Raw genomic sequence first — 25147 nt, forward strand, 5'->3', positions numbered from 1 at the left:
TAATCGGATATCAGTTGAGCATTTTACATTACCCAATATCAAAAGCAAATGACTAATTTAGTTTTGTTGCGCAAGACACTGGGAAGTATTTATACTTATTTCTAATCCTATTAGTCCATTTCCATTTATTTGAGGTTTCCATGAACAAACCATTGCCCTCTGCACAAACAGCCTCCCTAGACATTGATAGAATTGTTTTTGGTGCAAATCTAAAAAGAAATCAAATATCGAACCATTGAATACTAGAGAAAGTATTCCCTCAGTATCCATTTTGAAAAGTTAGTCTTCCTTAAAACCACGCTTTATTTAAATAAATATTCTTAGCTGATAATCATTGCTTTGGAAGTATTTTCCAATCCAGAACTCACATTTTCACCCAGAGCCATGCCAAATTCAGCTACTTTGTGGTTCATGTAAGTATATTCAGCTCTGCCCACTGAATGCCGTAATTACATTTCCATGAGAGTATATCCACTGTGGGGAGCGGGATTATATGAGAAATGAAATGGTTCCACTCTCACCCCCACTCATTCTCTTCCTCATGCCCTGACATGCTGATATTATGACACATGCAGATGTCGCTGTTGTTCTGCAGAAAGCGTTAATGATATGCAAAATCCATAACGATTCCATTTGAATGTTGTACAACTACAGAATTCTCAAGAGCGGCCAAGAACAGGAGGGAAGCTTACGGAGGGCAATGAAACATCATGGAGATGGTACTTCTTTTAATTATCCATAGATTATAACACCAAAGGCTTCTGATTAGAATATGATTGCATGATTTTTAGAGCATAACAGGAACATGGAAGGAAAATAAAATGAGTAAAGAGCAGTTATGCACATAAAGAATGTTACTGAGTGGTTACCAGCACACACACATATATATAACGATCTATACACACACACACACATATATAATGTAGATGCATCGATGTAATTTTGGTCTGCTTTGTCAACATCCAACGTCTATCACAGTTTAATTGAAGTGAGTCCATGGGGCAAATTCATCAAGGGTCGAATATCGAGGGTTAATTAACCCTCGATATTCGACTGGGGAATGAAAATCCTTCGACTTCGAATATCGAAGTCGAAGGATTTTGCGCAAATACTTCGATCGAAGGATTATATTTCGACCAAAAAAACTTAGCCAAGCCTATGGGGACCTTCCCCATAGGCTAACATTGAGCTCGGTAGCTTTTAGGTGGCGAACTAGGGGGTCGAAGTTTTCTCTTAAAGAGACAGTACTTCGACTATTGAATGGTCGAATAGTTGAACGATTTTTAGTTTGAATCATTCGATTCAAAGTCGAAGTCGAAGGTCAAAGTAGCCCATTCGATGGTCGAAGTAGCTAAAAAAACACTTCGAAATTCGAAGCATTTTTTCTTCTATTCCTTCACTCGAACTTAATGAATGGGCCCCCATATGTTGGAAGGAGGTGTCTATGAAAAAGTCATTTACGTAGTGATGCAGAATGCATTATTACAAGAGCTCTATGATGTGATGGCCTTTTTCTAAAAGATATATACAGTGAAACCTCAATTTTACATCCCCTGATTTTAAGTTTTCCCTCATTTTACATTGTTGTTGTCTGGTCCCACCAATATATTTTGCATAATACATTTCCCTTTACATTTTCCTGGATTTTACACCATTTTTTCTGGTCCCCTGAAATTGTAAAATTGAAGTTCGACTGTATGTCCTAGACTACTTTCCATTACAGATGACGGGACTCCCAGCTTAGTGATTCCCTACAAGCTAAAATGGTAAATGAGACAAAGAATGTGATTTTGCCAACACATTATTCCTAATGGGGAATGCCCTTTGTACATAAGAGTAAATGCTCTGTTAGAGGTTTATATTTATATACAGAAGTATGCTACCAAAGATAAATAATTAAAAAAAATATATTATAATTATAACTCAAAAAATTAGAGTGGCAAGAATACCTCCACAACATCATGTCTCCATACACTTGATATTAAACAACTTCCTTATTTACATTCAATTCCACATAACTAAAGACACCTGCACTGCAAATATAATGTAGGTGGGAGCTGCTATACCACTTACTTTGTATAAAACATAAACAATAACAGTAAATGTTCCTTATTGACAATTATTAACAGCACATGATGCTAAGGTCTTGTATTCTATATTTATTGGAAATGATAAAGCATCCTTACGACCTGTTTAATTCCTCCTTCAATCAAACTAAAATATGTTTAAAAATTAAACATGCAACCTATGACTATTTGGTAGCCTCTATGTGGACTGGCAGCCAACAAGAAGCACTGCTGGGCAGTACACCTGGTTTTTATGCATCAAAATCTTCAGGTCATAAATTAAAAAAAAACTCCTGCTTTGAGGACACTGGGAGAAACATTCAAGAGGTTGTTAAACAACAGGTTGCTCACAAGTCAGTGGTTAGGGATCACTGGCATAGACTCTCCCATGGTGTCTAATCTGCCAAAATGTATTCAGGTGCATCTTCCTTCACCTTTCCTTGTCATTCTCTTTCTATGCACATTCTCATCAATTTGTAGGAAGGGTCACCAGTTGTTGTAAACTCTTTCTCCCACATAGACACAGAGTCCAAGTGAACAGGAAAACAATCAGGCATTTTAATTCCAACAAGTTCTTCACTTTTCCATTCAGATCCGAATTTCCCAGGAACATACATCCAACATTCTGTAAATGCACACAGGCATCTCAGGCTTACTCTTTTATCCCATACGGTTACAACTGGACGGCTCAAATGGGTACTCAAGCTGGTCTCCAGTCACTGGGAATCCTGATCCCCACCCACTCAGTAATCTGGTTCTCCATTCGGCCCTATTCCGACCAGGCCTTTTACTACTGGCAGGCCTCAGACCCAAAGCCCATCATACCCTGTTCTGACCTAAACTCTTCCTCTGGGGTCCCTATCTTGTGGAATATCCACTGGGGTGATCCCCACTACACTCCTCGTTGGGGCATTAGGTGGCCCATGCTTGCTGTCCTAACTCAGACACTAGTGCCTGCTCTACTTCCCCTTACCTACTCTCAGCCTGCTCTATTTCCTCCATTCAGGTCTCTTTTCTTCCAGTCTTCCATTCCTGACCACTTCCTCCCATCAAAGACATAAAAACCAGGGTGTGGCCCCTTTTTATACCTCTAAAACGTACCCTCCGGTGGTTGGAGTGTGTATTGCATCCTTTCTTCTAATATCCTCTTCCACCATCTAGTGTCTGTTTTATCACATTACACTGTAAGATTTAAATTTTTTTGTAACAAATACACTCACACATTAATTAACTGACTTTTGCACATCAGTAACATTAACTCGTTCACCATCTTACAAATTATTTATCAGCATTCACAGTAGCCATCAGTTTGTCCAGTCATCCCTCTCAGTTGGCTTTAAAAGGCTGTACAAATATTTCTATATCTATTATATATTTCTAATGATGGAGTAAAGCAGTACTGTTATGTATTATAAGAAAACTATACCCTTAACATTGCAGGTCTCTTTAAAACGTATCACATAAAACAATATATGTTTTATTGCATATAAATAAAACATATCTTTTTATACATTTGTATACATATATATTTTCTAATATGTGCCATTAAAAAAGCCCATAATAAAACGCTACTATTTGAAGTTCAACTGTCATTCCCTTTGGCTCGTTTGAGGCACTGTAGTTTGTGGGTGGGCACACACAAACTAAGGGCATGCGTTCATGCTACGTTACATCATCCAATGAATCGACAGAGCTCTGTCTTTTACACCCATACTTCTTCCAGTTACAGTTAGATACATTTATTTGATCACTGAGGGAGTACAAGGTACATGGAGAAATGGTAGTTTATTATAAAAGATGAATGAAGGAAACATTTATTGATGTATACAGTGTCGGACTGGGACACCAGGGGCCCACCCAAAAGACCTTAGATCAGGGGCCCACCCTCAGTACTATTATAATTCCTCTCCTCACTCAACCTCTATTCTGCTAGTCTCTTTTCTTTACATACTATTATCTATTATTCAATCTATTCAGTTTCTTTATACTCATAGAAATAGTTAATGACCATGAAATAGACCAAATGTTTTGAAGCAGGAGGGCCCACTGACAACTGGGCCCACTGGGAGTTTTCCTGGTATCACTGTGGGCCTCATTGAGCATCAAATAGTTTAGTAGACCCCTGGAATTCCTATTCATGATGTTTTATCTTGGAGCCTAATGGCACGTGGAAAATAAGATGCTGTAAATTGGAAGCTTTAAAACTTATTTCAGAAATTTCATAAAAATCACAAAAATTTGTGACTTGGAATTCTGGAGAAGAATGTTTATCCATTTTGGTTTGAGAAAATGTGAACTTAACAAAAATATGTCTTTCTGGGGTGAACTTAGTAAAGTCCATGCTAAAATGACATCATACAGCAGAACCCCAATTCTACATTTTTATGTTGTAAAATCCAAAAACAAGAAAAACTCAGGGAAATGTATTATGCACAATATATAGGTGGAACCACAAAAAAGTATGTACAATTTTGGACATTTTTAAATGAGGAGATGGAAAATTGAGTTGTCATTGAGTTCACATGCAATATTTACAACATTCCACATACTTTGGTGAAGCTTCACACACAGGGAATCAAACTGTTCAGTATGTATTAAGCCTATATCTTTTAATAAAAATAAAATGACAGAAATTCCAGCTCAAGTTGTATTGTAAATACAGATTTGTAAATGCAGATTCAGGTTTTTTTGATGCCCCTCCCCTCCTTTCTATACCGAAAACATTGTTTGACCCCTAGTTAGATGGCACAGAACTCTTGACACAGAACTCCAAGCAGTTCCAGGTTTGGAGCGGATATAGATTAGTTAGGGGAAAACAAATACAGTGAATCGGCAGGAGTAAATAGGGCAACACAACTTCATTGATTGGAATTGTAGCATCTTGTGTATCTATTGATGTTTCATAAGCAGAGGTGGAAGCATTTGTTTAGTGATTTATTCAGACAAAGGAGAGATGTCAAAATAAAACAATAGCAGCATAATCATGTTACATATCTGATTGGGGCAGAAATTGCAGGTTACAGACAATTAACTGCTGGAGTACAGTAGTACAAATAAATTCTGTATTTTAAACAGCAGGAATTTGCAGAATGAAGATAAGATTCCGAGCTTAAAAGAAGTATACATCTGTGAGCAGTCAAGTCTTGACATACTAAGTCATATTTACAAAAAAATTGATATTTGTCAAAAAATGGAGCATTCTCATAGAAAATGATAGTTTTATATAATTATATCAAAGAATTTTAAACATTTCATCATTAGTAGTTGGTTACAGGAAGACAAAAAAAATGGGGGGGGGAGTCCTTTTCACCGAATGGGTCATGTCGTTGCCTTGTTGGGCACAGGTACATTATTTTTTTAACAGGTACATTTTTAAACAAAAAAATTACTTAACGGGATACCTTCATGGGAAATTTTTTTTTTTCAAAATGAATCAGTTAATAGTGCTTCTCCAGCAGACTTCTGCACTGAAACCCATTTCTCAAATTATATTCAATTTTAAAATCTGACATGGGGCTAGACATTTTGTCAATTTCCCAGCTGCCCCTGGTCATGTGACTTGTGCATGCACTTTAGGAGAGCAATGCTTTCTGGTAGGCTGCTGTTTTTCCTTCTTAATGTAACTGAATGTGTCTCAGTGGGACATGGTTTTTTACTATTGAGTGCTGTTCTTAAATCTACCAGGGAGCTGTTATCTTGTGTTAGGGAGCTGCTATCTGGTTACCTTCCCATTGTTCTTTTGTTAGGCTGCTGGGGGAAAAAAGGGAGGGGGTGATATCACTCCGACTTGCAGTACAGCAGTAAAGAGTGACTGAAGTTTATCAGAGCACAAGTCACATGACTTGGGGCAGCTGGGAAATTGACAATATGTCTAGCCCCATGTCAGATTTTAAAATTGAATATAAAAAAATCTGTTTGCTCTTTTGAGAAATGGATTTCAGTGCAGAATTCTGCTGGAGCAGCACTTTTAACTGATTCATTTTGAAAAAAAATTTTTTTCCCATGACAGTATCCCTTTAAAGTCAAAACAGCACTATCTGCTTTTTTCATATTACGATCTGAAGCTTTAGACTGCTTACACCATTGCTCAACTGAGAGTCAGGAATCCTAGGGTTAATAGTGAATAGAAAGTACATAGATTACATAGTTAGGGTTGCTGACACTCTGACCTTGAAAGAGAGCCATTGAGCTGAAAGCCTGGTATTAACACTCTAGTAATGTCTAAAATGTCTAATAACTTAGAAACCACGAAGGAGTGGTCCTCAGATGACTTTTTCAGTTTACATTCATTTTCTGAGTAAGTTTACATCAATTCATTTTTGGATCTCTTTTAACATACCTTTTCTTTTGAATTGCCACTAACTCAATACCTTGTTTATTTTCTCCAGTTATTCCAGGGGATATGCTTTCACAATTCTCTGAAGTACTCACACCCAACCACCATATTTGTTTCCTCTGCCCTATGGATTTTGTCAATGGAATTTCCCCACAATTCTATAAGCAGTAGCTAATAAAAAGAGAATGCTTCAGATGCAAGTGAATAATAAGAATTAATAGTGGTGCTTCATGGACCAACTAGTAGCAATTTGCCCCCCAACAACTTTATTATAACAGTAAATCTATAGATTCTAAACAGGATTCTTCAACAATGTTATTCCAGTTCTTCACCTATAAGATTTAAGTATAGAGTATATTGTGCCCAGTCTCCTGCAATATGAAACTCAACCTGCACAACAGCACCCTCTTCAGTTCAATCAGTATTATACATCCTCAATAAATAATCACAATTATTGTTTATTTAAGCAAAAAATGTTTTGCTTTTTTTTTTGTCTTAGAAACATTATCATCATGCAATCAGCCTTTCCTGAAAATATTATTTTCCTAGTGCTTTTTAGTCTTTGAGACAAGGCCCGTCTGTGGATTGGTAATTTGTTTTACTAGCTTCTTACCTTCAAATAGTGACCAGGAAATTTATATAAAGTTTCTAAAGCTATATTTATAAAGTCCGTGCAGCACATATTTAGTCACAAATGGTTGTATTGCCCATGTTTTTTTTTTCTGATTACGAAAATATTGCATTGCTGTGCCCATCCTTCCGTTGTTAGCAAATTCACATTGCGACCACATTTTCGCAAATGAGATGGGTGTTTGCATGAGTGTGGCCACTGTGTGAGGCTGTTGTGTGCGAAAATAGCGTTGGCAGCAATTTAAATTTGCAAATTTCAAAACTGTTTTGAGAATAGTTTCTCCACCACCGAAGTCGTGGCGTAAATGTGTGCAGAAATATTTTCAATTTTTGCCATATTTAAAAATACATTAAATACACCACTCTTGTCCAGAGTGCACAGGACAAATATATTCACTGTGTGAATCATTCTGCTCTGCATGAAGTATATAAATGAGCCCCAAGGTGTTTGAATTTCTTGTTTAGTGGAAGACCATAGATATTTCTTAAATAATACAGATATGGGACCTGTTATCCAGAATGCTTAGGACCTGGGTTTTTTGGATAATGGATATTTTCATTACAAAATTATGTTATGCTAATAGGCTGGTTTTGCTTCCAATAAGAATTAAGAATATCTTTGTTTGGATCGAGTACAAGGTACTGTTGTATTATTGCAGAGAAAAATGAAATAATTTAAATAAAAATTGGATTATTTGGATAAAGAGGAGTCTATGGGAGATTCATTTCCTTCAAATTTAACAGAATCTGTATTTTTTTACCCAGCATTTTTCATTGTTACCACTATATAAAAATGTAGAGGGTTGCACTGCTTTTTTTCTCAGTGAGCCCCTTGGCCACTTCATGCCACATCTGAAATGGCTTTTGGAAAGACCACTCATTATTCTCCACTGGCTAGTCTGACAATTGCAATGGTCATTACACATCAAAATGTGCTCTTATGGGTTTCCCAAGCTTATTTTCTAAGTGTGCTAGGCTGCAGATCATCTGTTCTAAACAGCTGTTTGCCTGTTGTGGGAATTTATGTTTTCTAATGCTTTACATCTCATTCAGGGGCTGCTTTCTTGAATCTTATGTTTCATGTATTTGGCTGCAATCACTGACAGCTGCTTGAGCAGCATTTGAGCCTAAAGGGATTCCTGAAGCTTCACTGTGACCACCGTGTGGTTTGGGGCCAGTGGTTAAGTCTGCATGTGTCAGTGGAAGGCCTGGATTAGGCAAGCAACTTTGTAACTACAATTTAACTACAGCATAAAGCTGTAAGTAGGGTTAGTGGTCACTGACTAATTTGCAAATCAGATTTTAGAAAGTCCCAGCAACTCCTTAAACTAAAAACTACCTCTACCCCTTGAAGCAGCCAGTGAGGCTGTCGGTAAGATTATGGAATGCTCTGCTGGTTGATGTTGTGATGGCTGATTCTGTTAAAGGGACGCTGTCATGGGAAAAAAAATTTTCTCAAAATGAAACCGTAAATAGTACTGCTCCAGCAGAATTCTGCACTGAAATCCATTTCTCAAAATAGCAAACAGTTTTTTTTATATTCAATTTTGAAATCTGACATGGGGCTAGACATAGTGTCAATTTCCCAGCTGCCCCAAGTCATGTGACTTGTGCTCTGATAAACTTCAATCACTCTTTACTGCTGTACTGCAAGTTGGAGTGATATCACCCCCTCCCTTTTCCCCCCAGCAGCCAAACAAAAGAAGGTAACCAGATAACAGCTCCCTAACACAAGGTAACAGCTGCCTGGTAGATCTAAGAACAACACTCAATAGTAAAAACCCATGTCCCACTGAGACACATTCAGTTACATTGAGAAGGAAAAACAGCAGCCTGCCAGAAAGCATTTCTCTCCTAAAGTGCAGGCACAAGTCATATGACCAGGGGCAGCTGGGAAATTGACAAAATGTCTAGCCCCATGTCAGATTTCAAAATTGAATATAAAAAAATCTGTTTGCTCTTTGAGAAATGGATTTCAGTGCAGAAGTCTGCTGGAGTAGCACTAGTAACTGATGCGTTTTGAAAAAAACATGTTTTTCGATGACAGGATCCCTTTAATGCCTTAGGGTTTGGATGATTTCTTGGACAATCATAATATCCAGGACTATTGTGATGCTTAAACTCTACAATTAGTATAGATATTGGTAAATATAGTTTATGTGAGTGTATAGATAGGTGTATGTATGTATGGGTGCTGGGTATCCCTTGGATGGGTTGAACTTGAAGGACCTTGCTCTATTTTCAATCCAATTCAACTATGTAACTATAAATGATGGATGTCAGGCAGATCATGATTGTGCACTTAATAAGGCCTTCAGCTGCATGTGATACAGTCACAAAGAGCAAAGGGAGATCTGCACTCACTGCCTTATCCAGGCAGTAAGAGCAAGCTTCACCTTGCACCTTGTTCATCAGAGTAGGTGCAATCATCAAACTAGTATGTCCAATTCTGCTTCCATGTTTGCACCTACCAATCATAAATGAGCCTTAATTCCTCCAAAATGGGGTTTGTCAGTTGTACCAAATCAAATGAGCCCCAATAATTAATACATTAAACCAATAATTATTTTTACCACATTTGAGGTGGAACCCAGTGGAGGACCATTCACTTCCATGGGGCTCTGAACCCAGTGGAGGACCATTCACTTCCATAGGACAGAGCCCCATGGAGGATAATTCACCCCCAAAGGACAGAGCCCCATGGAGGATAATTCACTAGTTTTATCTTTTATCTGTTTTATATAACCTTTTAGTCAAGGCCTGGATCATTATGGTTGCTGAACCTTTAGGCTGGTGCAGTAAGTTCAGTATATAAAAATATGCATTTCTAGCCACATTTGTTTTTAGGGTTTAGTTTTCTTTAAAGAAGGCTCCCGGGATTTCGATCAGCCTTTTAAATCAATGCAGTTTAAATCTGTACTAAATGTTCAATGATATTGAACAAACCGTTCAGTCTTCTTTTTCATATTTGAAGTTATAGTGTGTCAGATTGCACAAGTTCAGTTAGAAAGGAAGCAATTTGCCCTGTGGGAATTGTAAGCAGTATTCATGCTTTGTAGGCCAACTAAAAGAGTGAGACCAAAGCTGTTGCTGGCCTTATTTTAGGTTTACAGTGCAAGCTTGATTCGCAAAGAATGCCTACTCTCTGCAATGTCTATACATCCCAGTGCTTTCCTTTTTTAATCCAAGCACTGCAGCGTGATCCAGTTTAGATCCTAGTCAGAAAGCAGTCGTTTATTGAGAAAATGATTACAAACTAGAGGAACAGACCCTTTTCTGAACACCGTCACTCTCGCTGACCTAAACACTCTCTTCACAACTCTACTTCAGACTAAACTATATCCCTGCCAAGTTGATCAAATGAGCTAATAAAAAGGGTTGGATGTGAACCAAAAGATCAGTGTGTCAACGAGGCTAAGAGTGAACAGTCTATAGGAGAAGGGAATGGATAAGACTGTTAATAGGAAATTATTAGGGAAGTCACTATAAATGTGAGAGCCACAGGAACACATCTCCTGCCTGACTTGGGATATTAATATTTATTTAAATTCAAAGAACCAATTACTAGCTTCACAAATGCCATGTCAGCTTGTAACTGGAATAATATGCTGCTTTAAGAAGCTCAGAGAGGCTGAGCACAATCATGCTACATTGTGATTATACCCAACATCCCTCTGTGAAATTGTGCTGTGACACCATCCATGATTGCACCCACACTTCAGCAAAAGTTTTGATCATGCACTTTCTATAAAGGGGTGGTTCACCTTTAATTTAACTTTTAGTTATGTTACAGGTCAATTCTAAGAAACTTTCAATTTTCTTTATTGTTTTTAAGTTACTTGTCTTCTTGTTCTGACTTGTTCAGCTTGTTCTGACCCCATCTAAGAACATATGCTCTGAAAGGCTACAAATGTATTGTTATTGCCACTTTTTATTCCTCAGCTTTCTATTTAGATTCTCCTGTTAATATTCCAGTCTGTCATTCAAATTAATGCATAGTTGCAAGGGTAATTTGGTCCCTAGAAACCAGATTACAAATGGTTTGAACCAATACATTGAAGGCTGGAAGTTATTGCTAGTCTAATAATTACAGCAAGGAAATTTATTACTTTCTTATCCGACTAGTGAGTACATTTTGTATAATGTGGATTTTCACAGTGTGATCAAAGAAAGGCAAATAAGGGTAGACAATGAAAATCTTTAAAGGCTGGTTATTTGCCATGCAATACTGCAATCTAAGCAAAAATGGCCTCAATCATATTAAAGGAACAGTACCACCAAAAAATGGTGTTTTAAAGGAATTGTTCAGTATAAAAATAAAAAATAGGTAAATAAATAGGCTGTGCAAAATAAAAAATGTTTCTAATACAGTTAGTTAGCCAAAAATGTAATGTATAAAGGCTGGAGTGACTGGATATCTCACATAATAGCCTACTCTACTTCCTGCTTTGCAGCTCTCTTGGTTTCCACTGATTGGACCAGTCAGTAACCAATAAGTGACTTGAGGGGGGCACATGGGCCATAACTGCTTTTGAATCTGAGCTGAATGCGGAGGATCAAACAGTTATGTCCCACGTGGCCCCCCTTCAAGTCACTGACTGACTAGAGAGTTAGAAAAAGAAAGCTGCAAAGCAGGAAGTAGTGTTCCGGCTATTATGTTAGACATCCAGTCACTCCAGCCTTTATACATTACATTTTTGGCTAACTAATTCTATATTAGAAACATTTTTTATTTTGCACAGCTTATCTATTTACCCAGTTTTTATTTTTACCCTGAACTGTTCCTTTAAGGGAATGACAATATAATGTATTGTTGCCCTGTACTGGTAAAACTGATGTGTTTGCTTCAGAAAGACTTCTACAGTTTTTATAAACAAGCTGCTGTGTAGCCATGGGTGCAGCCATTCAAAGCTGAAAAAGGAGAAAAGGCATAGGATACACAGCAGATAACAGATACGCTGTGTAGTATACAACAGGATTTCTTAGAGCTTATCTGTTATCTGCTGTGTATCCTGTGCTTGAATGGCTGCCCCAATGGCTACACAGCAGCTTTTTTAATATAAATTATAGTTATGTTTCTGAAGAAAATGCACCAGTTTTACCCATGCAGGACAACAGTACATTATATTGTCATTCCTTTAAAACACTTTAATTTTTTTGACGTTACTGTTTCTTTAATTCTTTTCTATGCAAATACAGGCAGAGTGACTGCTAACATAGAAAACTGGATGCGACTCTGTGCAACTGTAGCTAGAAATCAAATCTGATAACTCCTATTGAAGCTGGATGTGGCTTTAGATTGTGAGATTCAATGTATTCTGACTTGCATTGTCAGTGCAATGGGCATACTCAGTGAAACCTCATGTCCAATTTGATTATTAAGTAAATAATTATGAAGGGGTTTACACATGGAGTAATGACTATGTTGTTATTTATGTCACCTGCTCCAGTAAGGGCATAAAGGCCTATATTTAAACCTATGCCAAGTATGTGATTTCCTTACTAGCTTTGTAGGAAGTCATCCCAGAATAGAGGAGATTAATATTTGGATTATTACACCATTTTCATTTATCAATGTACATCAAGAGGGTTGGGATAATTTACATAATGTTCATTCATGGGGCAATACAGAAGCATTAGCTGCCAGGGATCCAGCACAGTGTACAGTCTGGGACTGCTACCAGGGTACCCTATTACTTTACACTTCGTAATAATGCCTCTAAATATTTTTGCAGGCAAGATAGCACTGTGATAGCCAGAAGACATTCGTGCATCCCTGTATAATTCATAATTCCTTATCCATACACATCCATTATCCTACCCACCCCACAGATGACCTTAAAAACAATTGTATTAAAAACTGTATGTGTTATTCCTTAACAGAAAGTGAAGAAAATGGAATTTTAGGCTGTTCCAAAAAATAGCAGTGTCTGCATTCTTCTTTACAAACTGAACCATTCACTGTATAAACTGAAAAACATTTCCAGATTTTGCTTTCCTTTATAAGCAGCGTTTCTGAGATCTGCTGCACATCAGTGTTGCATGGAGTCCAGCAACTTATGGCACCTGTTACATTCCCCAATTCTTCTGCATTTCTGCATTTGGGATGTCACCCCACAAGTTTTCTATTGAAATAAGGTCCAGGGATTAGGTTAGCCACTTCATCACAACAATCTTGTTGGTCTGGAACCAAGACGTGGCTGGTTTACTGGTGTGTTTGTCTCGTTGCCCATTTCAAGGGCATTTTCTCTTCACCATAAGGCAACATGACCCTTTTCAAGTATTTTGATGAAACTGATCCGTGATCCCTGGTATGGGATAAATAGGCCCTTTTGGTTGCCTTTTTAAAGCATTTAAGATCATTTTAGCTGAACAGCCTGTCATTTTCTGCACTCCTTTTACCCTCTCCAATCAACTTCTAATCAAAGTACTCAATTTTTCTGAACAATGTCTGGGACGACCCCTTTTCAGAGAGAAATGCACTATAACCAGCATGCACTGCATTTGCTGCCTTCCTGTAATTGACACCTGTTTTTTCATAGAATGAATGTCCTCACTTATTGAACTCCACACTGCTATTATTTGGAACAAGCTTTTATTATTTTGAACACTGCTATTATTTGAAACAAGCCTCAATTAATGATTCAGTTACACAGAATCAGCAGCATGCACGTCATCACTGTTGGGTCTGTTCGTTTTCTATTACTCTTCTACACCTACTAGTAAATTATTTGTCATGTAGAAATGTAATTTCTACCAAAAACAGTGATTGATCAGAACTGCTATTATTTTGAACACAACTGTTTATAGGCATAGTAAACAGAGGATAATGTGGCTACATATTCATAGGAACAGTGGAGGCAAATATGTGTACTTATTATAGGTAAAACTAGGTGAGCAGAATTGCAGTTCCTGTGTAAATGCCCACAATATATATTGATAGGAATCACAAGCTGTTGATTTAGGGGATGCATTTGAGAAAAAAATAACACAATGCTGCATGACTGTATAGTTTGCATAAGTGAGCAGCATATAAAGATGATTGCTTGTGGCCAATTTGTTTAGTTAACAGGGCTGATGAAGAAGATTACAAGCTTTGTTTGATTGTCCTTGGAGCTTAGAGACAAAAAGATGAAAAGAAATGTTTCACCATGGGGATGAGAAATGAAAACAAAAGGATAGTTCCTGCTTTGGCCTCCAAAACTCATGAAGATCTAAGAAGGCACTATGTTTCCTGTTGTGATTTTAAATGAAGGGCTTTTATTCCTGTCTTGTACTGTGACCTCCTTCCTACTCTCTGCCACTGTCACCTATTGCATTTTAGGGATGATTCACCTACAAGATTTCTACTGCATGATAACTCGCTATAAGGCTGTACACAGTAACAAATTAAAGCTCACATCTTTGCTTATTCGCCCAGTCCAACTGACTGCACAACATTTGGCAGGGAAGACATAAATGGTTAAACAGGTCACACACAGTAGAACCCCAACACACATGTATAACACACACACACTAAAAATGATGAATAATACTAATCTTATTAGTAATTATAGGGACGGTTTACCTCCTGGTTTTCAACATGATTTCAATAAATAGGGGTTGTGCGAAACATATTTTTGTTTATTATTTTAATCAGGAGAAACAAATGATTTACTGAATGTGATTTCTTGAGCTAAACATTGAAACTGAAGCTACTCAGTTGGGTATTTAGATTACCAGTGCAAGATAATCTACTTCTGTTAACAAAATGGTCACAACAAAGGGTGAAGGGAGTCAGTTGTATACAGGTAACCCTTTGTGCTAGTATAGTAACTATATATAAAATACAGCATTTCCAGCCTTTTTCTAGGATTTCGTTCTTTTGCTTGCATAGAGAAGTGTATGTTTTTTTAAGATTTTTTTAAGACATTTTTTTGTATACACTGAACCGATCACACTGGCCCAATTGTACACAAACATAAGGTCACATCCAGGTATCACTAAGACTAACAGCACACTAGGCATTTTCTCCCTGGTATATTTCTGCTGGTATAGAAAGGCCAGTCCCTGCCCAGACCACCTGCAACTGAATTGAATGGCAACCACTTGTCCAGTGTCGGACTGGCCCACCGGGAAACCAGGAAAACTCCCGGTGGGCCCAGGTGTCAGGGGGCCCTTGAGCTGCTAAAGATTTTGCCTATTTAATGGCTATTCCCTATTTCTATGAGAACAAAGAGGTTAAATATATGGAATAATAGATTATAGTATGTAAAGAATAGAGACTAGGAGAATAGAGGTTGAGTGAGGAGAAGAATAATAATAGTACTGAGAGTGGGCCCCTGGTTATTGGTTCTTTGGTGGGCCCCTGGTCTAAGGTTTTAGGATGGGCCCCTGGTGTCCCAGTCCGACACTGCACTTGTCCACAAGCGGATTTCGGCCAACAAATGCAGGTTGAAATCTCTCTGGTGATGGAAATACGCCGGTGAAGGAAAACCCCTGATGTGCTAAATTATATAAATGGCAGGTTGCACCAGTTTAAAACAGCTATATTTTCTAGAGTTTCTAGTCCATTTGCCATGATCTATGATACAAGTGAAAGTTTTGTGCCTGCTAAATGTAGATCTTGTGATGAAGTTGTACCTATAATTCATTTACTGTTTATAAGTTTTAACTCATGGAACTTTCACAAACAGGAAAAGAACATATAAGGGGCTGCATAAGTGAAAATCACACATCATATCACAAACTCAGCCAATCATTGTGATGCACACACCCAGTGCAGTAACTAGATGTTACTGGGTCCCACTGCAAATTAATATTTAGGGCCTCCAACATATCCAGAGATTTTCCTGTTTTATCAATATATTTTGAAATTGCTCATTGTTTGGGCATCATGGGGTCCCCTATACCTCCTGGGGCCCCCCTGCAGCCACAGGGTCTGCTAGTTATGCCCCTGCACACACCCAAGACGCTCTCTTGTAGACACCTCTCCATGTGTACAAGTTATAATGCAGAATATGCACAGCAAACCTGGAGCTGTCTCTGCACAAAACACAAAGCTATTGCTGCTGATTTACCATTTTTATTAGAAAGTGAAAGCTCTTAAGAAGGATGAAAAAAATCTAATCAGGCAGACGAGATAGAAAAGTTGCAAAGCCCCCGTGCACCCCCTCTTATTCCTATCAAAGCCTATCTCCTATTCATTGCTTCCAGTGTCGTTATGACACAGTTCCACAAATCAATACAGACAGCAGAGGCTGGCCTAACAGCTAAAATGCAGTGCTACAGACGAGCTCGGAGTTCTGATTTGCTAATAACACATAATAGTAGCTGTTTGCGCCTGTATTAAATCATGCATTTCACTGTGAGTTTATTAAGGGATTTTTAAACGTCCTGACCAAATTGGATTTTCTTATTGGGTTCTAATTTCTACATCTATCATTATCATTTAAGATTAAACTACTGAGCTAGAGGTACAGGTGGAGGCAGCGGATGAGTAAAATGTGTGCATATTTAGCAAGGTTGTGTTAAAATGAAAGCTATGCTTCTTGAGCTGTTAGGAGTATGGAAGAATTTGCTGAAAAGGTGACTTGGATACACAAATATGGGGCATTGTGCAGGTGGTCAAATGCTACATATCCAGCTGCAGATTAATAATATTAAAACAGTTGTTGTGCTACTCATATGTAGTCAGAAGCATGTGATGGAATTCTAAAATTGGTCACTTAGATATAATCAGTGCACTTTGTCCTTACTCTCCATAAGCTAGACTGAGGAGCCAATGAGTTTGCATAAAATACAGGTTTCCCTATGCAGCAGGGCAGAAAGGGTTCGGGTAAGCACGCAATACACTCAATCATTCAGCAACAAAATATTCGCTCTAACGCTTTCAATAGCACAGTGGTTTAACTACGTGTTGCTGGGCCCCACCGCAAATTCATTTTAGGGCCCCCCAATATATCCAGAGGTTGCACTGTTTTACCGATATATGTTGAAATTGCTCACTAATTTGGGCCTCGTGGGGCCCCCTATACCTCCTGGGCCCACCTTCAGCCCCAGGGTCTGCTTCCTCTGTAGTTACGTCCCTGAACTATCAAAGGTATTTTTTCATCCAGGAATGTATACTTCCTCTCCCCCAGTTTACCCTTCCTTCTTTCTAGTTATGGTTTAAAAAATCCATATAATCCCAGATGCAAAGCCTATGCAGAAGAACTGGCAAATAACCAGATTTTGTCATTTCCCACATACCAGCTAGGCACTACAGTTTTTTGTCTTTGGAAGGTATCCATCAGTTAGCACCGCTACTAAATATACTGTATTTCTAAATGGTGCAAGTACAGTAGAAGTGCTTTAAACAATTAACATAAATTATATTCTGCAGCTATTTGCATTTTTATGATTTGTGAATTATTTTTTTCCTGCAGCTGTACAGTGTACATTTGAACACTTGCTAGACTCACTGACCATAGAAACTAGGGGTATGTTTGAATGTCAGAGTGAAAGACAGCCAGGAGAGGCCCGAAGCATAAATAAAAAATGGAATAAATCAAATATAATCTTACTTCTCAGTTCATCTGCTTTCTGGTTGCCAGGGGCATTGACACTGTAACACAACGCACAGCAACAGATGGATAAGATGAAAAAGAAGACCAAAAGCAAAGCTGCTTGAATTACTTAACCCAGGAGTAGTGTAACAACTAATGTAAACATGAATTTCCCTATCAACTGACCCTTGAGTAATCCACTCTTACTATAATTACTTAAATTCATGTAAACCTACCCGCTATCTAGGAATAAGCTGTTATAATGTATATTTTTGTAATGCTATCACATTTTCCAGTCTGTTAACTCTTCCCCCCACTATGTATTCCGATTGGTGCTGTGTACATTTATGGTATGATCATATGATATGATATAAATGCCCATACACACAGTATATTGCATATTTGCAAAAACGCATTGGGTTGCAAGCACTTTCACCATCTTACATAGAATGCAAACTGCTTTCGGAGCCCCAGATGATTTTCCTGCAGTTCTCGCTAACTCTAGTCCTGATGCTTTGTTATTTCTGCATGTAATCTTCTGACAGCATGAAAGCCTTGTGATTCATTTATTGCGACAACTCCGCTGTAAAATTCTTAACTACATAAGACAAAAGAATGTGGATACAGAATTCTCCATGCGCGCACATGACTAAATTAATCTTTCATATGAATTCCCTGAATAAAGCTATGTGTATTATTTATGCAGCCCAGTACATGTTGTGCCTTAAATAGACAGTAACAGACACAAAGCCATCAAATGTGCTCAGGTTTCTCTGTCTATTTTAAAGGTACACTGCAGTCATCGTCAGGGTACAAGTCTCGCTCTAGTGCACTAAATAATATATTTTGTAAACTCTTTGCCCTCTGCTGACACCAAAAGATTGCCAACACCTAATTTCACCCCCCCCCTCTGCTGAGGGACAACAATGCGCCCCAGTGATTGGTGCTGAAAGCAGCGAGGGAAGCAGCCACAGAACAGGAGGAAGAAGGAATGAGAGCAATAAAAAAGTAATTACATAAAAATGCTAAAGATATTCCATCTGTTATTTCACTTGGCCTAGTGGGCTTCAGAGCCCCACGTCCTGCCATTACTGCAGCTCTCAGCGACAGGATAATGGAAGTATTAGCAGAGGGGGGGCAGAGGAATCCTTATTAATCTGATGCATGAGGAATAGCAGCCGTCATTACAGGAACGGGAAGGGACTCACGGATATTCCTGCCTGCAGACGCCTGTGTTCAGCAGGGAGCTCATCGCAGGCTCACACTCTGTTGCCCTGGAAACCGACTCCTGCAAAATAAAGATTATTAAAGCGCATATGATTATGGGCTGCTGCTGAATCACATTCTTATCACACAAATTTCATTTTTCATCCCAAATTGCACTACAACCCCCTTCCCCCAACATAGCGATAAATCACACATAAATCTGACACAGCCACATATATACATTTTATGATCTTTGGAGAATTGGGCACACAAGTACCTGACGCACACACCTCCATATACACAGAACTTATAGACACAATAATCTGGAAAAGCTTCAGTCCTAGACACACACATACACACACACATAGCGCCAGCCTTATTCACCTGCAAGTCAACACAATATGCACACTCTCTATCACAGACACGGCAGATAATACTTGGGTGTCTCTGTTTGAGGGGGGGAGGGGATATTTAGGGTTCCACATCACCAACAAAGAGCAAGACAGAAATACATATATTTTGAGAGAACACAGTAGGATTCTCAAGGTCATCCAGTCCAAAGTCATCGCCTCAATTCATTATGTTTGCTTACAGCTTCAGGTTATTTCTAAATTAGCAACAGAGTCAAGCCCTGCTTTGCACTACATATTAGCAATGAATTCCATGTATGATAGTTAATAGATATCTGCAAGACAGGCAAATAATCTTTATAATCATGAACTATAGGTTAAATATTCCTATGGTTAGCTCACGAATAAACACACATTCATCAAGGTTAGCTGAATACATATGTGAGCAGTCCCTTTCGTAGAACCCTGTGTGCAGAAGTATCTTTTAACAAAGAGGTGTTTTGTCATATTAATCTATACACACAAACACACACTTAAATATATTAGCTGCTCCTTTATATATATATTCATTCATCAATTTATTTTGGGGTAACATATGCAGTAATCCATGGAATATAAAATAGCCTTGGAAATGTTTTTATTTATTTCATAAAACCACTTGTGTATATAACGTATTTAGCCATACCACCAAACCACTAACCCAAACAACTCTAATTCCTGGTCAAACCTATCCATAAATAAAATATAAAAAACAGGCACACAAAGGAATATTGGAAAAACACATTATTTTTATTATTATACACATATGTCAAATATGTAAGCTAAATATTAGCACAGTCTGCACATACTCTTTTCAAAAGGCAGGTTGTGTTCACTTTGGTATCTAAATTGTTTATTTTATATAAGATCTTGTAAACAAGGACATATCCTCTTCTTATTCCAGCTGATAACTGCAATGAAAGCTAGCTTGTATTCATCTTATTATCAAATATAGAAATATAGTATATTTGGTGCGCTGCATATAAGAGTAAACGAGACATGGAGATTTTCAACATTCCTGTACAAGACTTAGATATATCATAGATAATACAAAATTTCGCTAGAGGAAACACATCTTACAAACACCCTTCATTCTTCTCAGAAGCACTCTGCACCTTCTCCGACCCAAACAATTGCTAAACCCTTAGAGCATCTCCAAGCACTAACCAGTAGAGGGAGCTGCAGCTCTTCAGGGGAGACAGAATGTGTCATTTACTGTGTCATACCACCTAGTGACAGTGCAGCAGACCTTGTACGAATATAAAATCTCCTTCGCCATTTCTTTATTTATGGTACCAGATTCACAAGAGACTAACTGGTTCCTGAAAGGAAGATGCAAGAGAAAAGGTTAAAAAGTATGAGGCTGGTAAAGGTAATAAAAGAATATAGAGCACAAATGAATGTGCTGTGTTCCTTGAAAGATGATGGTTTGGTCTCTCATCCCATAATTACTGCCAGTGCATAAAGAAACACACAGATACAGTGTGACATTATACAAATTGTGCTTGCATGTCACAAATATATAAGTAAACGTTGCTTTTGCACACTATGCAGTCAAAAATAAATGGAAACACACCAAGTGCTAGCAGATTTGAAACACCACCTCTCTTTCTATATGTAGGTACAGTGGCGTAACTAGATATTACTGGGCCCCACAGCAAATTACTCTTCAGATCCCCAAAATGTCTACAGGTTTTACCAATATTTATTAAAATTGTATATGAATTAGGGCCTCATGGGACCCCTATACCTCCTGGGCCCCGCTGAAGCTGCATGGTCTGCTTCTTCTGTAGTTACACCCGGTGTATGCATAAAATTACACAATACATTATGGAACAATTCTGATTTTGTAGTTTGAGTCACTAGTAGGAACAGATCCAAAGATGCATTAGGATATGTGGCCCATATTAAGAACGTTGGTCAGTGCACAATGAAATGAAATGGCTTTGTACCCAAAATGCATCTTGCAGCTTCTTTGCAGCCGAAAACGTTGTGCACCTCTATCGAATGCATCTAAGGCTGGATTGAGTAGCGTGGTCCATTTGTGGTGGTTCTAATTCTAGGGGTCACTTGTAGTAATGAATAAGGTGAAACACTAGTTTCTGAAACAATTCTGAAGCCAATTCCTCAACTTAATTTGGGTGCCTTGGGGAAAAAATTAAAAAAGCCTGAGCCAAGGGACTGAACAAATGCTGAATTGCAAATGCAAGAAGTTTTTATACTTTTGAAATTATGTTAAAAAAACAAATGTATTTTTATTGCTACTTTTTATTACTCATCTTTTGTGTGTGTGTGTATATATATTCATGGGTTTGACTTGAAAAGGGAAATCTGAAAAATATGTTGCAAAATACACAAGCCATCATATAAACTTTGCACAGTGCATGGTTTTACTGTATTTATAATCCTGGAAAAGAGTGTGCAAACAAAATTGCGAATTTTTAGTTGCGCTGCGAATGTCCATAAGAGCTTTTTAAATATGACCAAAATCCCAAATTGTATATATAAGCACACTATCTGCGTTTGCATTATGCCACTACATTGGTGCCGGAGCAAAATATGCACAAAACTGTTTCATAAATTGCAAATTTAAGTTACTGTTGCTATTTTCACGCACAAAAAGCTCGCACAGTGTGTACACTCGCGCAAGCCTCAATTTAACTTGTGAGTCATTTGTGAAAATGTATGCGCAATGCAAATTCGCAAAAACAGCAGTGCAATATTTTAGCATGCAGGAAAAACATGGGCAACACAACCATTTGAGAATAAATATGCGCTACACGAACTATTACAAAATTACCCCCCATGACTTTTGCAGTTATTGCAGGTGGTCACAGCAATTTGCACTCCCAGAATGCAACCTCCAATGTCAGTGCAGAGTGTATAATGAGAGGTTTATGGGTGGTACAAGGGTATGCCCTTTGATTTTGCTACCTTGCACATCATGTTTATAGCAGTTGCTGTACTTTGTTCTTCTTTAACACAACGTGACCTCATCATTGTGAGGTTTGCGATTCTAGGGGCAGTGTAATGCTGTTTGAAGCTGTACGTTTTTAATAGGAAAGTATGAAAATTCTTATACTCCTGGAGTTTCTGCTTGGCACTCTATATATCTGTGACTTTGAGGAACTGTAAGAAGCAGACAGACAACAGTTTGCTGCTTTGGGTGTCACTGCTGAGTACAGTAGGTTACTAGTGATGGGCGAATAAATTTGCCTGGCACGAATTTGCAGCGAATTTCCGGCTAAATAACACTATTCGAACGCCCATTGACTTTAACGCCAGTGTCAAAATTGACGCGATCGCCTTTTTCGTGAAACTTTCAGATTTTCACGATTTTTTCGTGAAACTTTCCAATTTTCATGATTTTTTTTATGAATTTTTTGCCGTTTCGCGAATTTTGCAGGAAATTCGCCCATCACTACTGGTTATTTATGTTTGTAATGTAATGTAATGAGCAGCGTTTCCTTCATTATCATATTATTGCCCCCAAGGTTCACATGTGCTAAATGCAGCCTGCAGTCTACCCCTGCCTCCATCAGACTCTTTTATCCGGCATTACAGTTTTAATATAATCTAGACAGTTACCATGTGGTACCGTATGGTATCCATTATCCAGAAACCAGTTATCCAGAAAACTTGGGGGTATATATATCAAAGAATGAAGTTAGAGATCACCACAGTCTGCTAGCGTGAAATACCGGTTCTCTCTATTCATTTCTGTGTGATTTTAAAAGGCGTATTTATCAAATGGTGAACTTTCACTTTCTTCCTTTGATAAATATGCCTTTAAAAACCTCATACAAATCAATGGAGAGAGGAGGTATTTCACTCTAGTGGACTGTGGTGATCTCTAAATTCATTCTTTGATAAATATACCCCTTGGAAGTATGGGAAGGCCATCTCCCATAGAAACCATTTTATTCAAATAATTAAGATTTTTATAATTGATTTCCTTTTTCCTGTAATAATAAAATAGTACCTTATACTTAATTCTAACAAAGATATAATAAATATCTATAGGAGGCAAAACAATTCTATTTTTTAAGTAGACAAAGGGGTATATTTATCAAACAGTGAAGTTAGAGATCACCACAGCCCTCTAGAGTGAAAATCCACTACTTTCCATTCATTTCTATAGCATTTTTAAAGGGTGAACTTAAATTTCACCCATTTTAACCCAAGTATGGAGATCCAGATATTAGAAAGTTGCCTTCCCCCAGGTCCCGAGCATACTGGATAACAGGTCCTACACCAGTATTAGATATTGTCTCACTGGAGCTACCTATAGATGTATTGCTCCATTGGGAAATTATGCCATATTTTATTTGCATTGACATGAATTTTGAATGTAGCTGGAAAGAAGCACAGCCCAACAGTAAGGGATGCTCCATCTTTGACTTCTGCCCTGGGCCCCTGCAGGTTTAAAACTGTCAATGGAGTGACTAAAACGGCCATGGTGACATTTGACTATACAAAAGCCCAGTTAACCTCACTAGTAAATGGGACTCTGCCCCTGGAGTTATAAAGAATTAAGTTCAAGGAAGGCTTGCAGTAATGTTTATAAATCAGAATGACACCTGATTGCTTAGTCAACCATTGAATGCCACTGCAGTGCCAGATGTCACTATTAATGTCAATAAAGCACCAAGCCAATAGAAAATTTAAAAGAGACCTCTTTTATATTGAAATATTTATACAAGTGTGTTTTAATATTTAAAGCTGTCAAATGAACCCCTGCCATAAGTGATTAAAGGAAATGTATGAAAGATTCTTGTGAATTCAGCAGAAGCATAGTTGACTGGAAAAATATTTCTGGGACACTTTGCAACTATGTTGATTAACGCTTTCCCTTTGAGCAGATGGGAATTCGGGTCACCGGTATTTTATTTGTTGAACTATGGGTAAACAACTGTATTAGATATTGTATAGTATTAAATAAAGAAAGCAAAAGCCTTACTTGGGTGGAAATCATTATATGCATTTTGGCAGAAACAGATGCTGAGAGAGGGTGTCAGGGGGCCTATCGGCTCCCAGCGGGGGAGTCAGGACCAAGGAGGAAGCCCTTAGGGTCAAAGTTCAGGTTCAAGGTACAGGCAAGGGTTAAGGCAATCTCAAGGTCAAAGTCCAGGCAGGCAGAATGAATCAGAATCAAAAGTCTAGGCAGGGGTCAAAGTCCAGAATAACAATAATAAAGTACCCAGAAACAATAGCAAACAGGTCCTATACTTGGGCAGCGTCTAGGTGACCAGGGCGCCCTTTTATTACAAATTTTGGCGCCATTGGTGACATAATCGGGTCAGCGTCATTGCGCTGGCGTCCGCGCCGACGTCGTTGCACTGACGTAATTGCGCCGGCGATGTTGCACCGGCGTCCCAGCGCCCACATGTCCAGCATGGGCGCCGCCCTCTTGAATCTTCTGCCGCCGGGAGAGGACACCCTGCTGATTACTTGATTATTTCAGAAACTATGCAGAACTTTTAATTGATTATATTTAGAAAGTTTCTTATTTCAATACGATGAAGCTTATATTAAATTTTCATTTTCACGATAGTTAGCATGTTGACCATGACTACTAATGTAAGGTCATTTAGTTGGGCTTGACCCCCAGACCAAACGCTATCATTTTTCTCCTGATAAAATGCTATCATTTTCAGGTAAACCAGTGGTAAGACAGCGTTACATTAATGACTTTACATAGACATAGCTTGTTATCCATTGGATACTTTCCGACAATATGGAAACTGGAATTGTGTGCTTTATCGCTCTTTCTATTATTGCATGTTGACTCCATAAACAAGAATTAGGATTGAGTGACTAAGCGAATCTTCCTTTTCAAACGAAGGTATATGTCTTCTTAAGACCATACATGCTTTTTCACTGAAATGTAGATTGTTGTAAGCAGATTAAAATGAGGCAGCATTCATTTTTCTTATTCCTATACTCTGGCCCTCCTCTTCTCATGAGGAATCAGAAAAGGGCCCTTCAATACAT

The 25147-nt window shown here is 38.2% G+C and overlaps 1 long non-coding RNA gene across 5 annotated transcripts in view; it reads right to left on the minus strand.

Annotated features, from left to right (window-relative positions):
• The window catches only part of LOC121393242, a 33261-nt gene extending 12872 nt beyond the window's left edge, over positions 1 to 20389 (minus strand). For 2 of the 5 annotated variants that reach the window (XR_005960888.1, XR_005960887.1), the window contains exon 1: positions 18767 to 20388. This is a non-coding gene — a long non-coding RNA (uncharacterized LOC121393242). Of the gene's footprint in view, positions 1 to 18766 lie in introns of all 5 variants that reach the window. The other 3 variants (XR_005960886.1, XR_005960890.1, XR_005960885.1) reach the window with 3 other exon arrangements.
• Between the last annotated feature and the right edge of the window lie 4758 nt (positions 20390 to 25147).

Source organism: Xenopus laevis, chromosome 4S, assembly GCF_017654675.1.
Source record: "Xenopus laevis strain J_2021 chromosome 4S, Xenopus_laevis_v10.1, whole genome shotgun sequence".
Lineage (NCBI taxonomy): Eukaryota > Metazoa > Chordata > Amphibia > Anura > Pipidae > Xenopus > Xenopus laevis.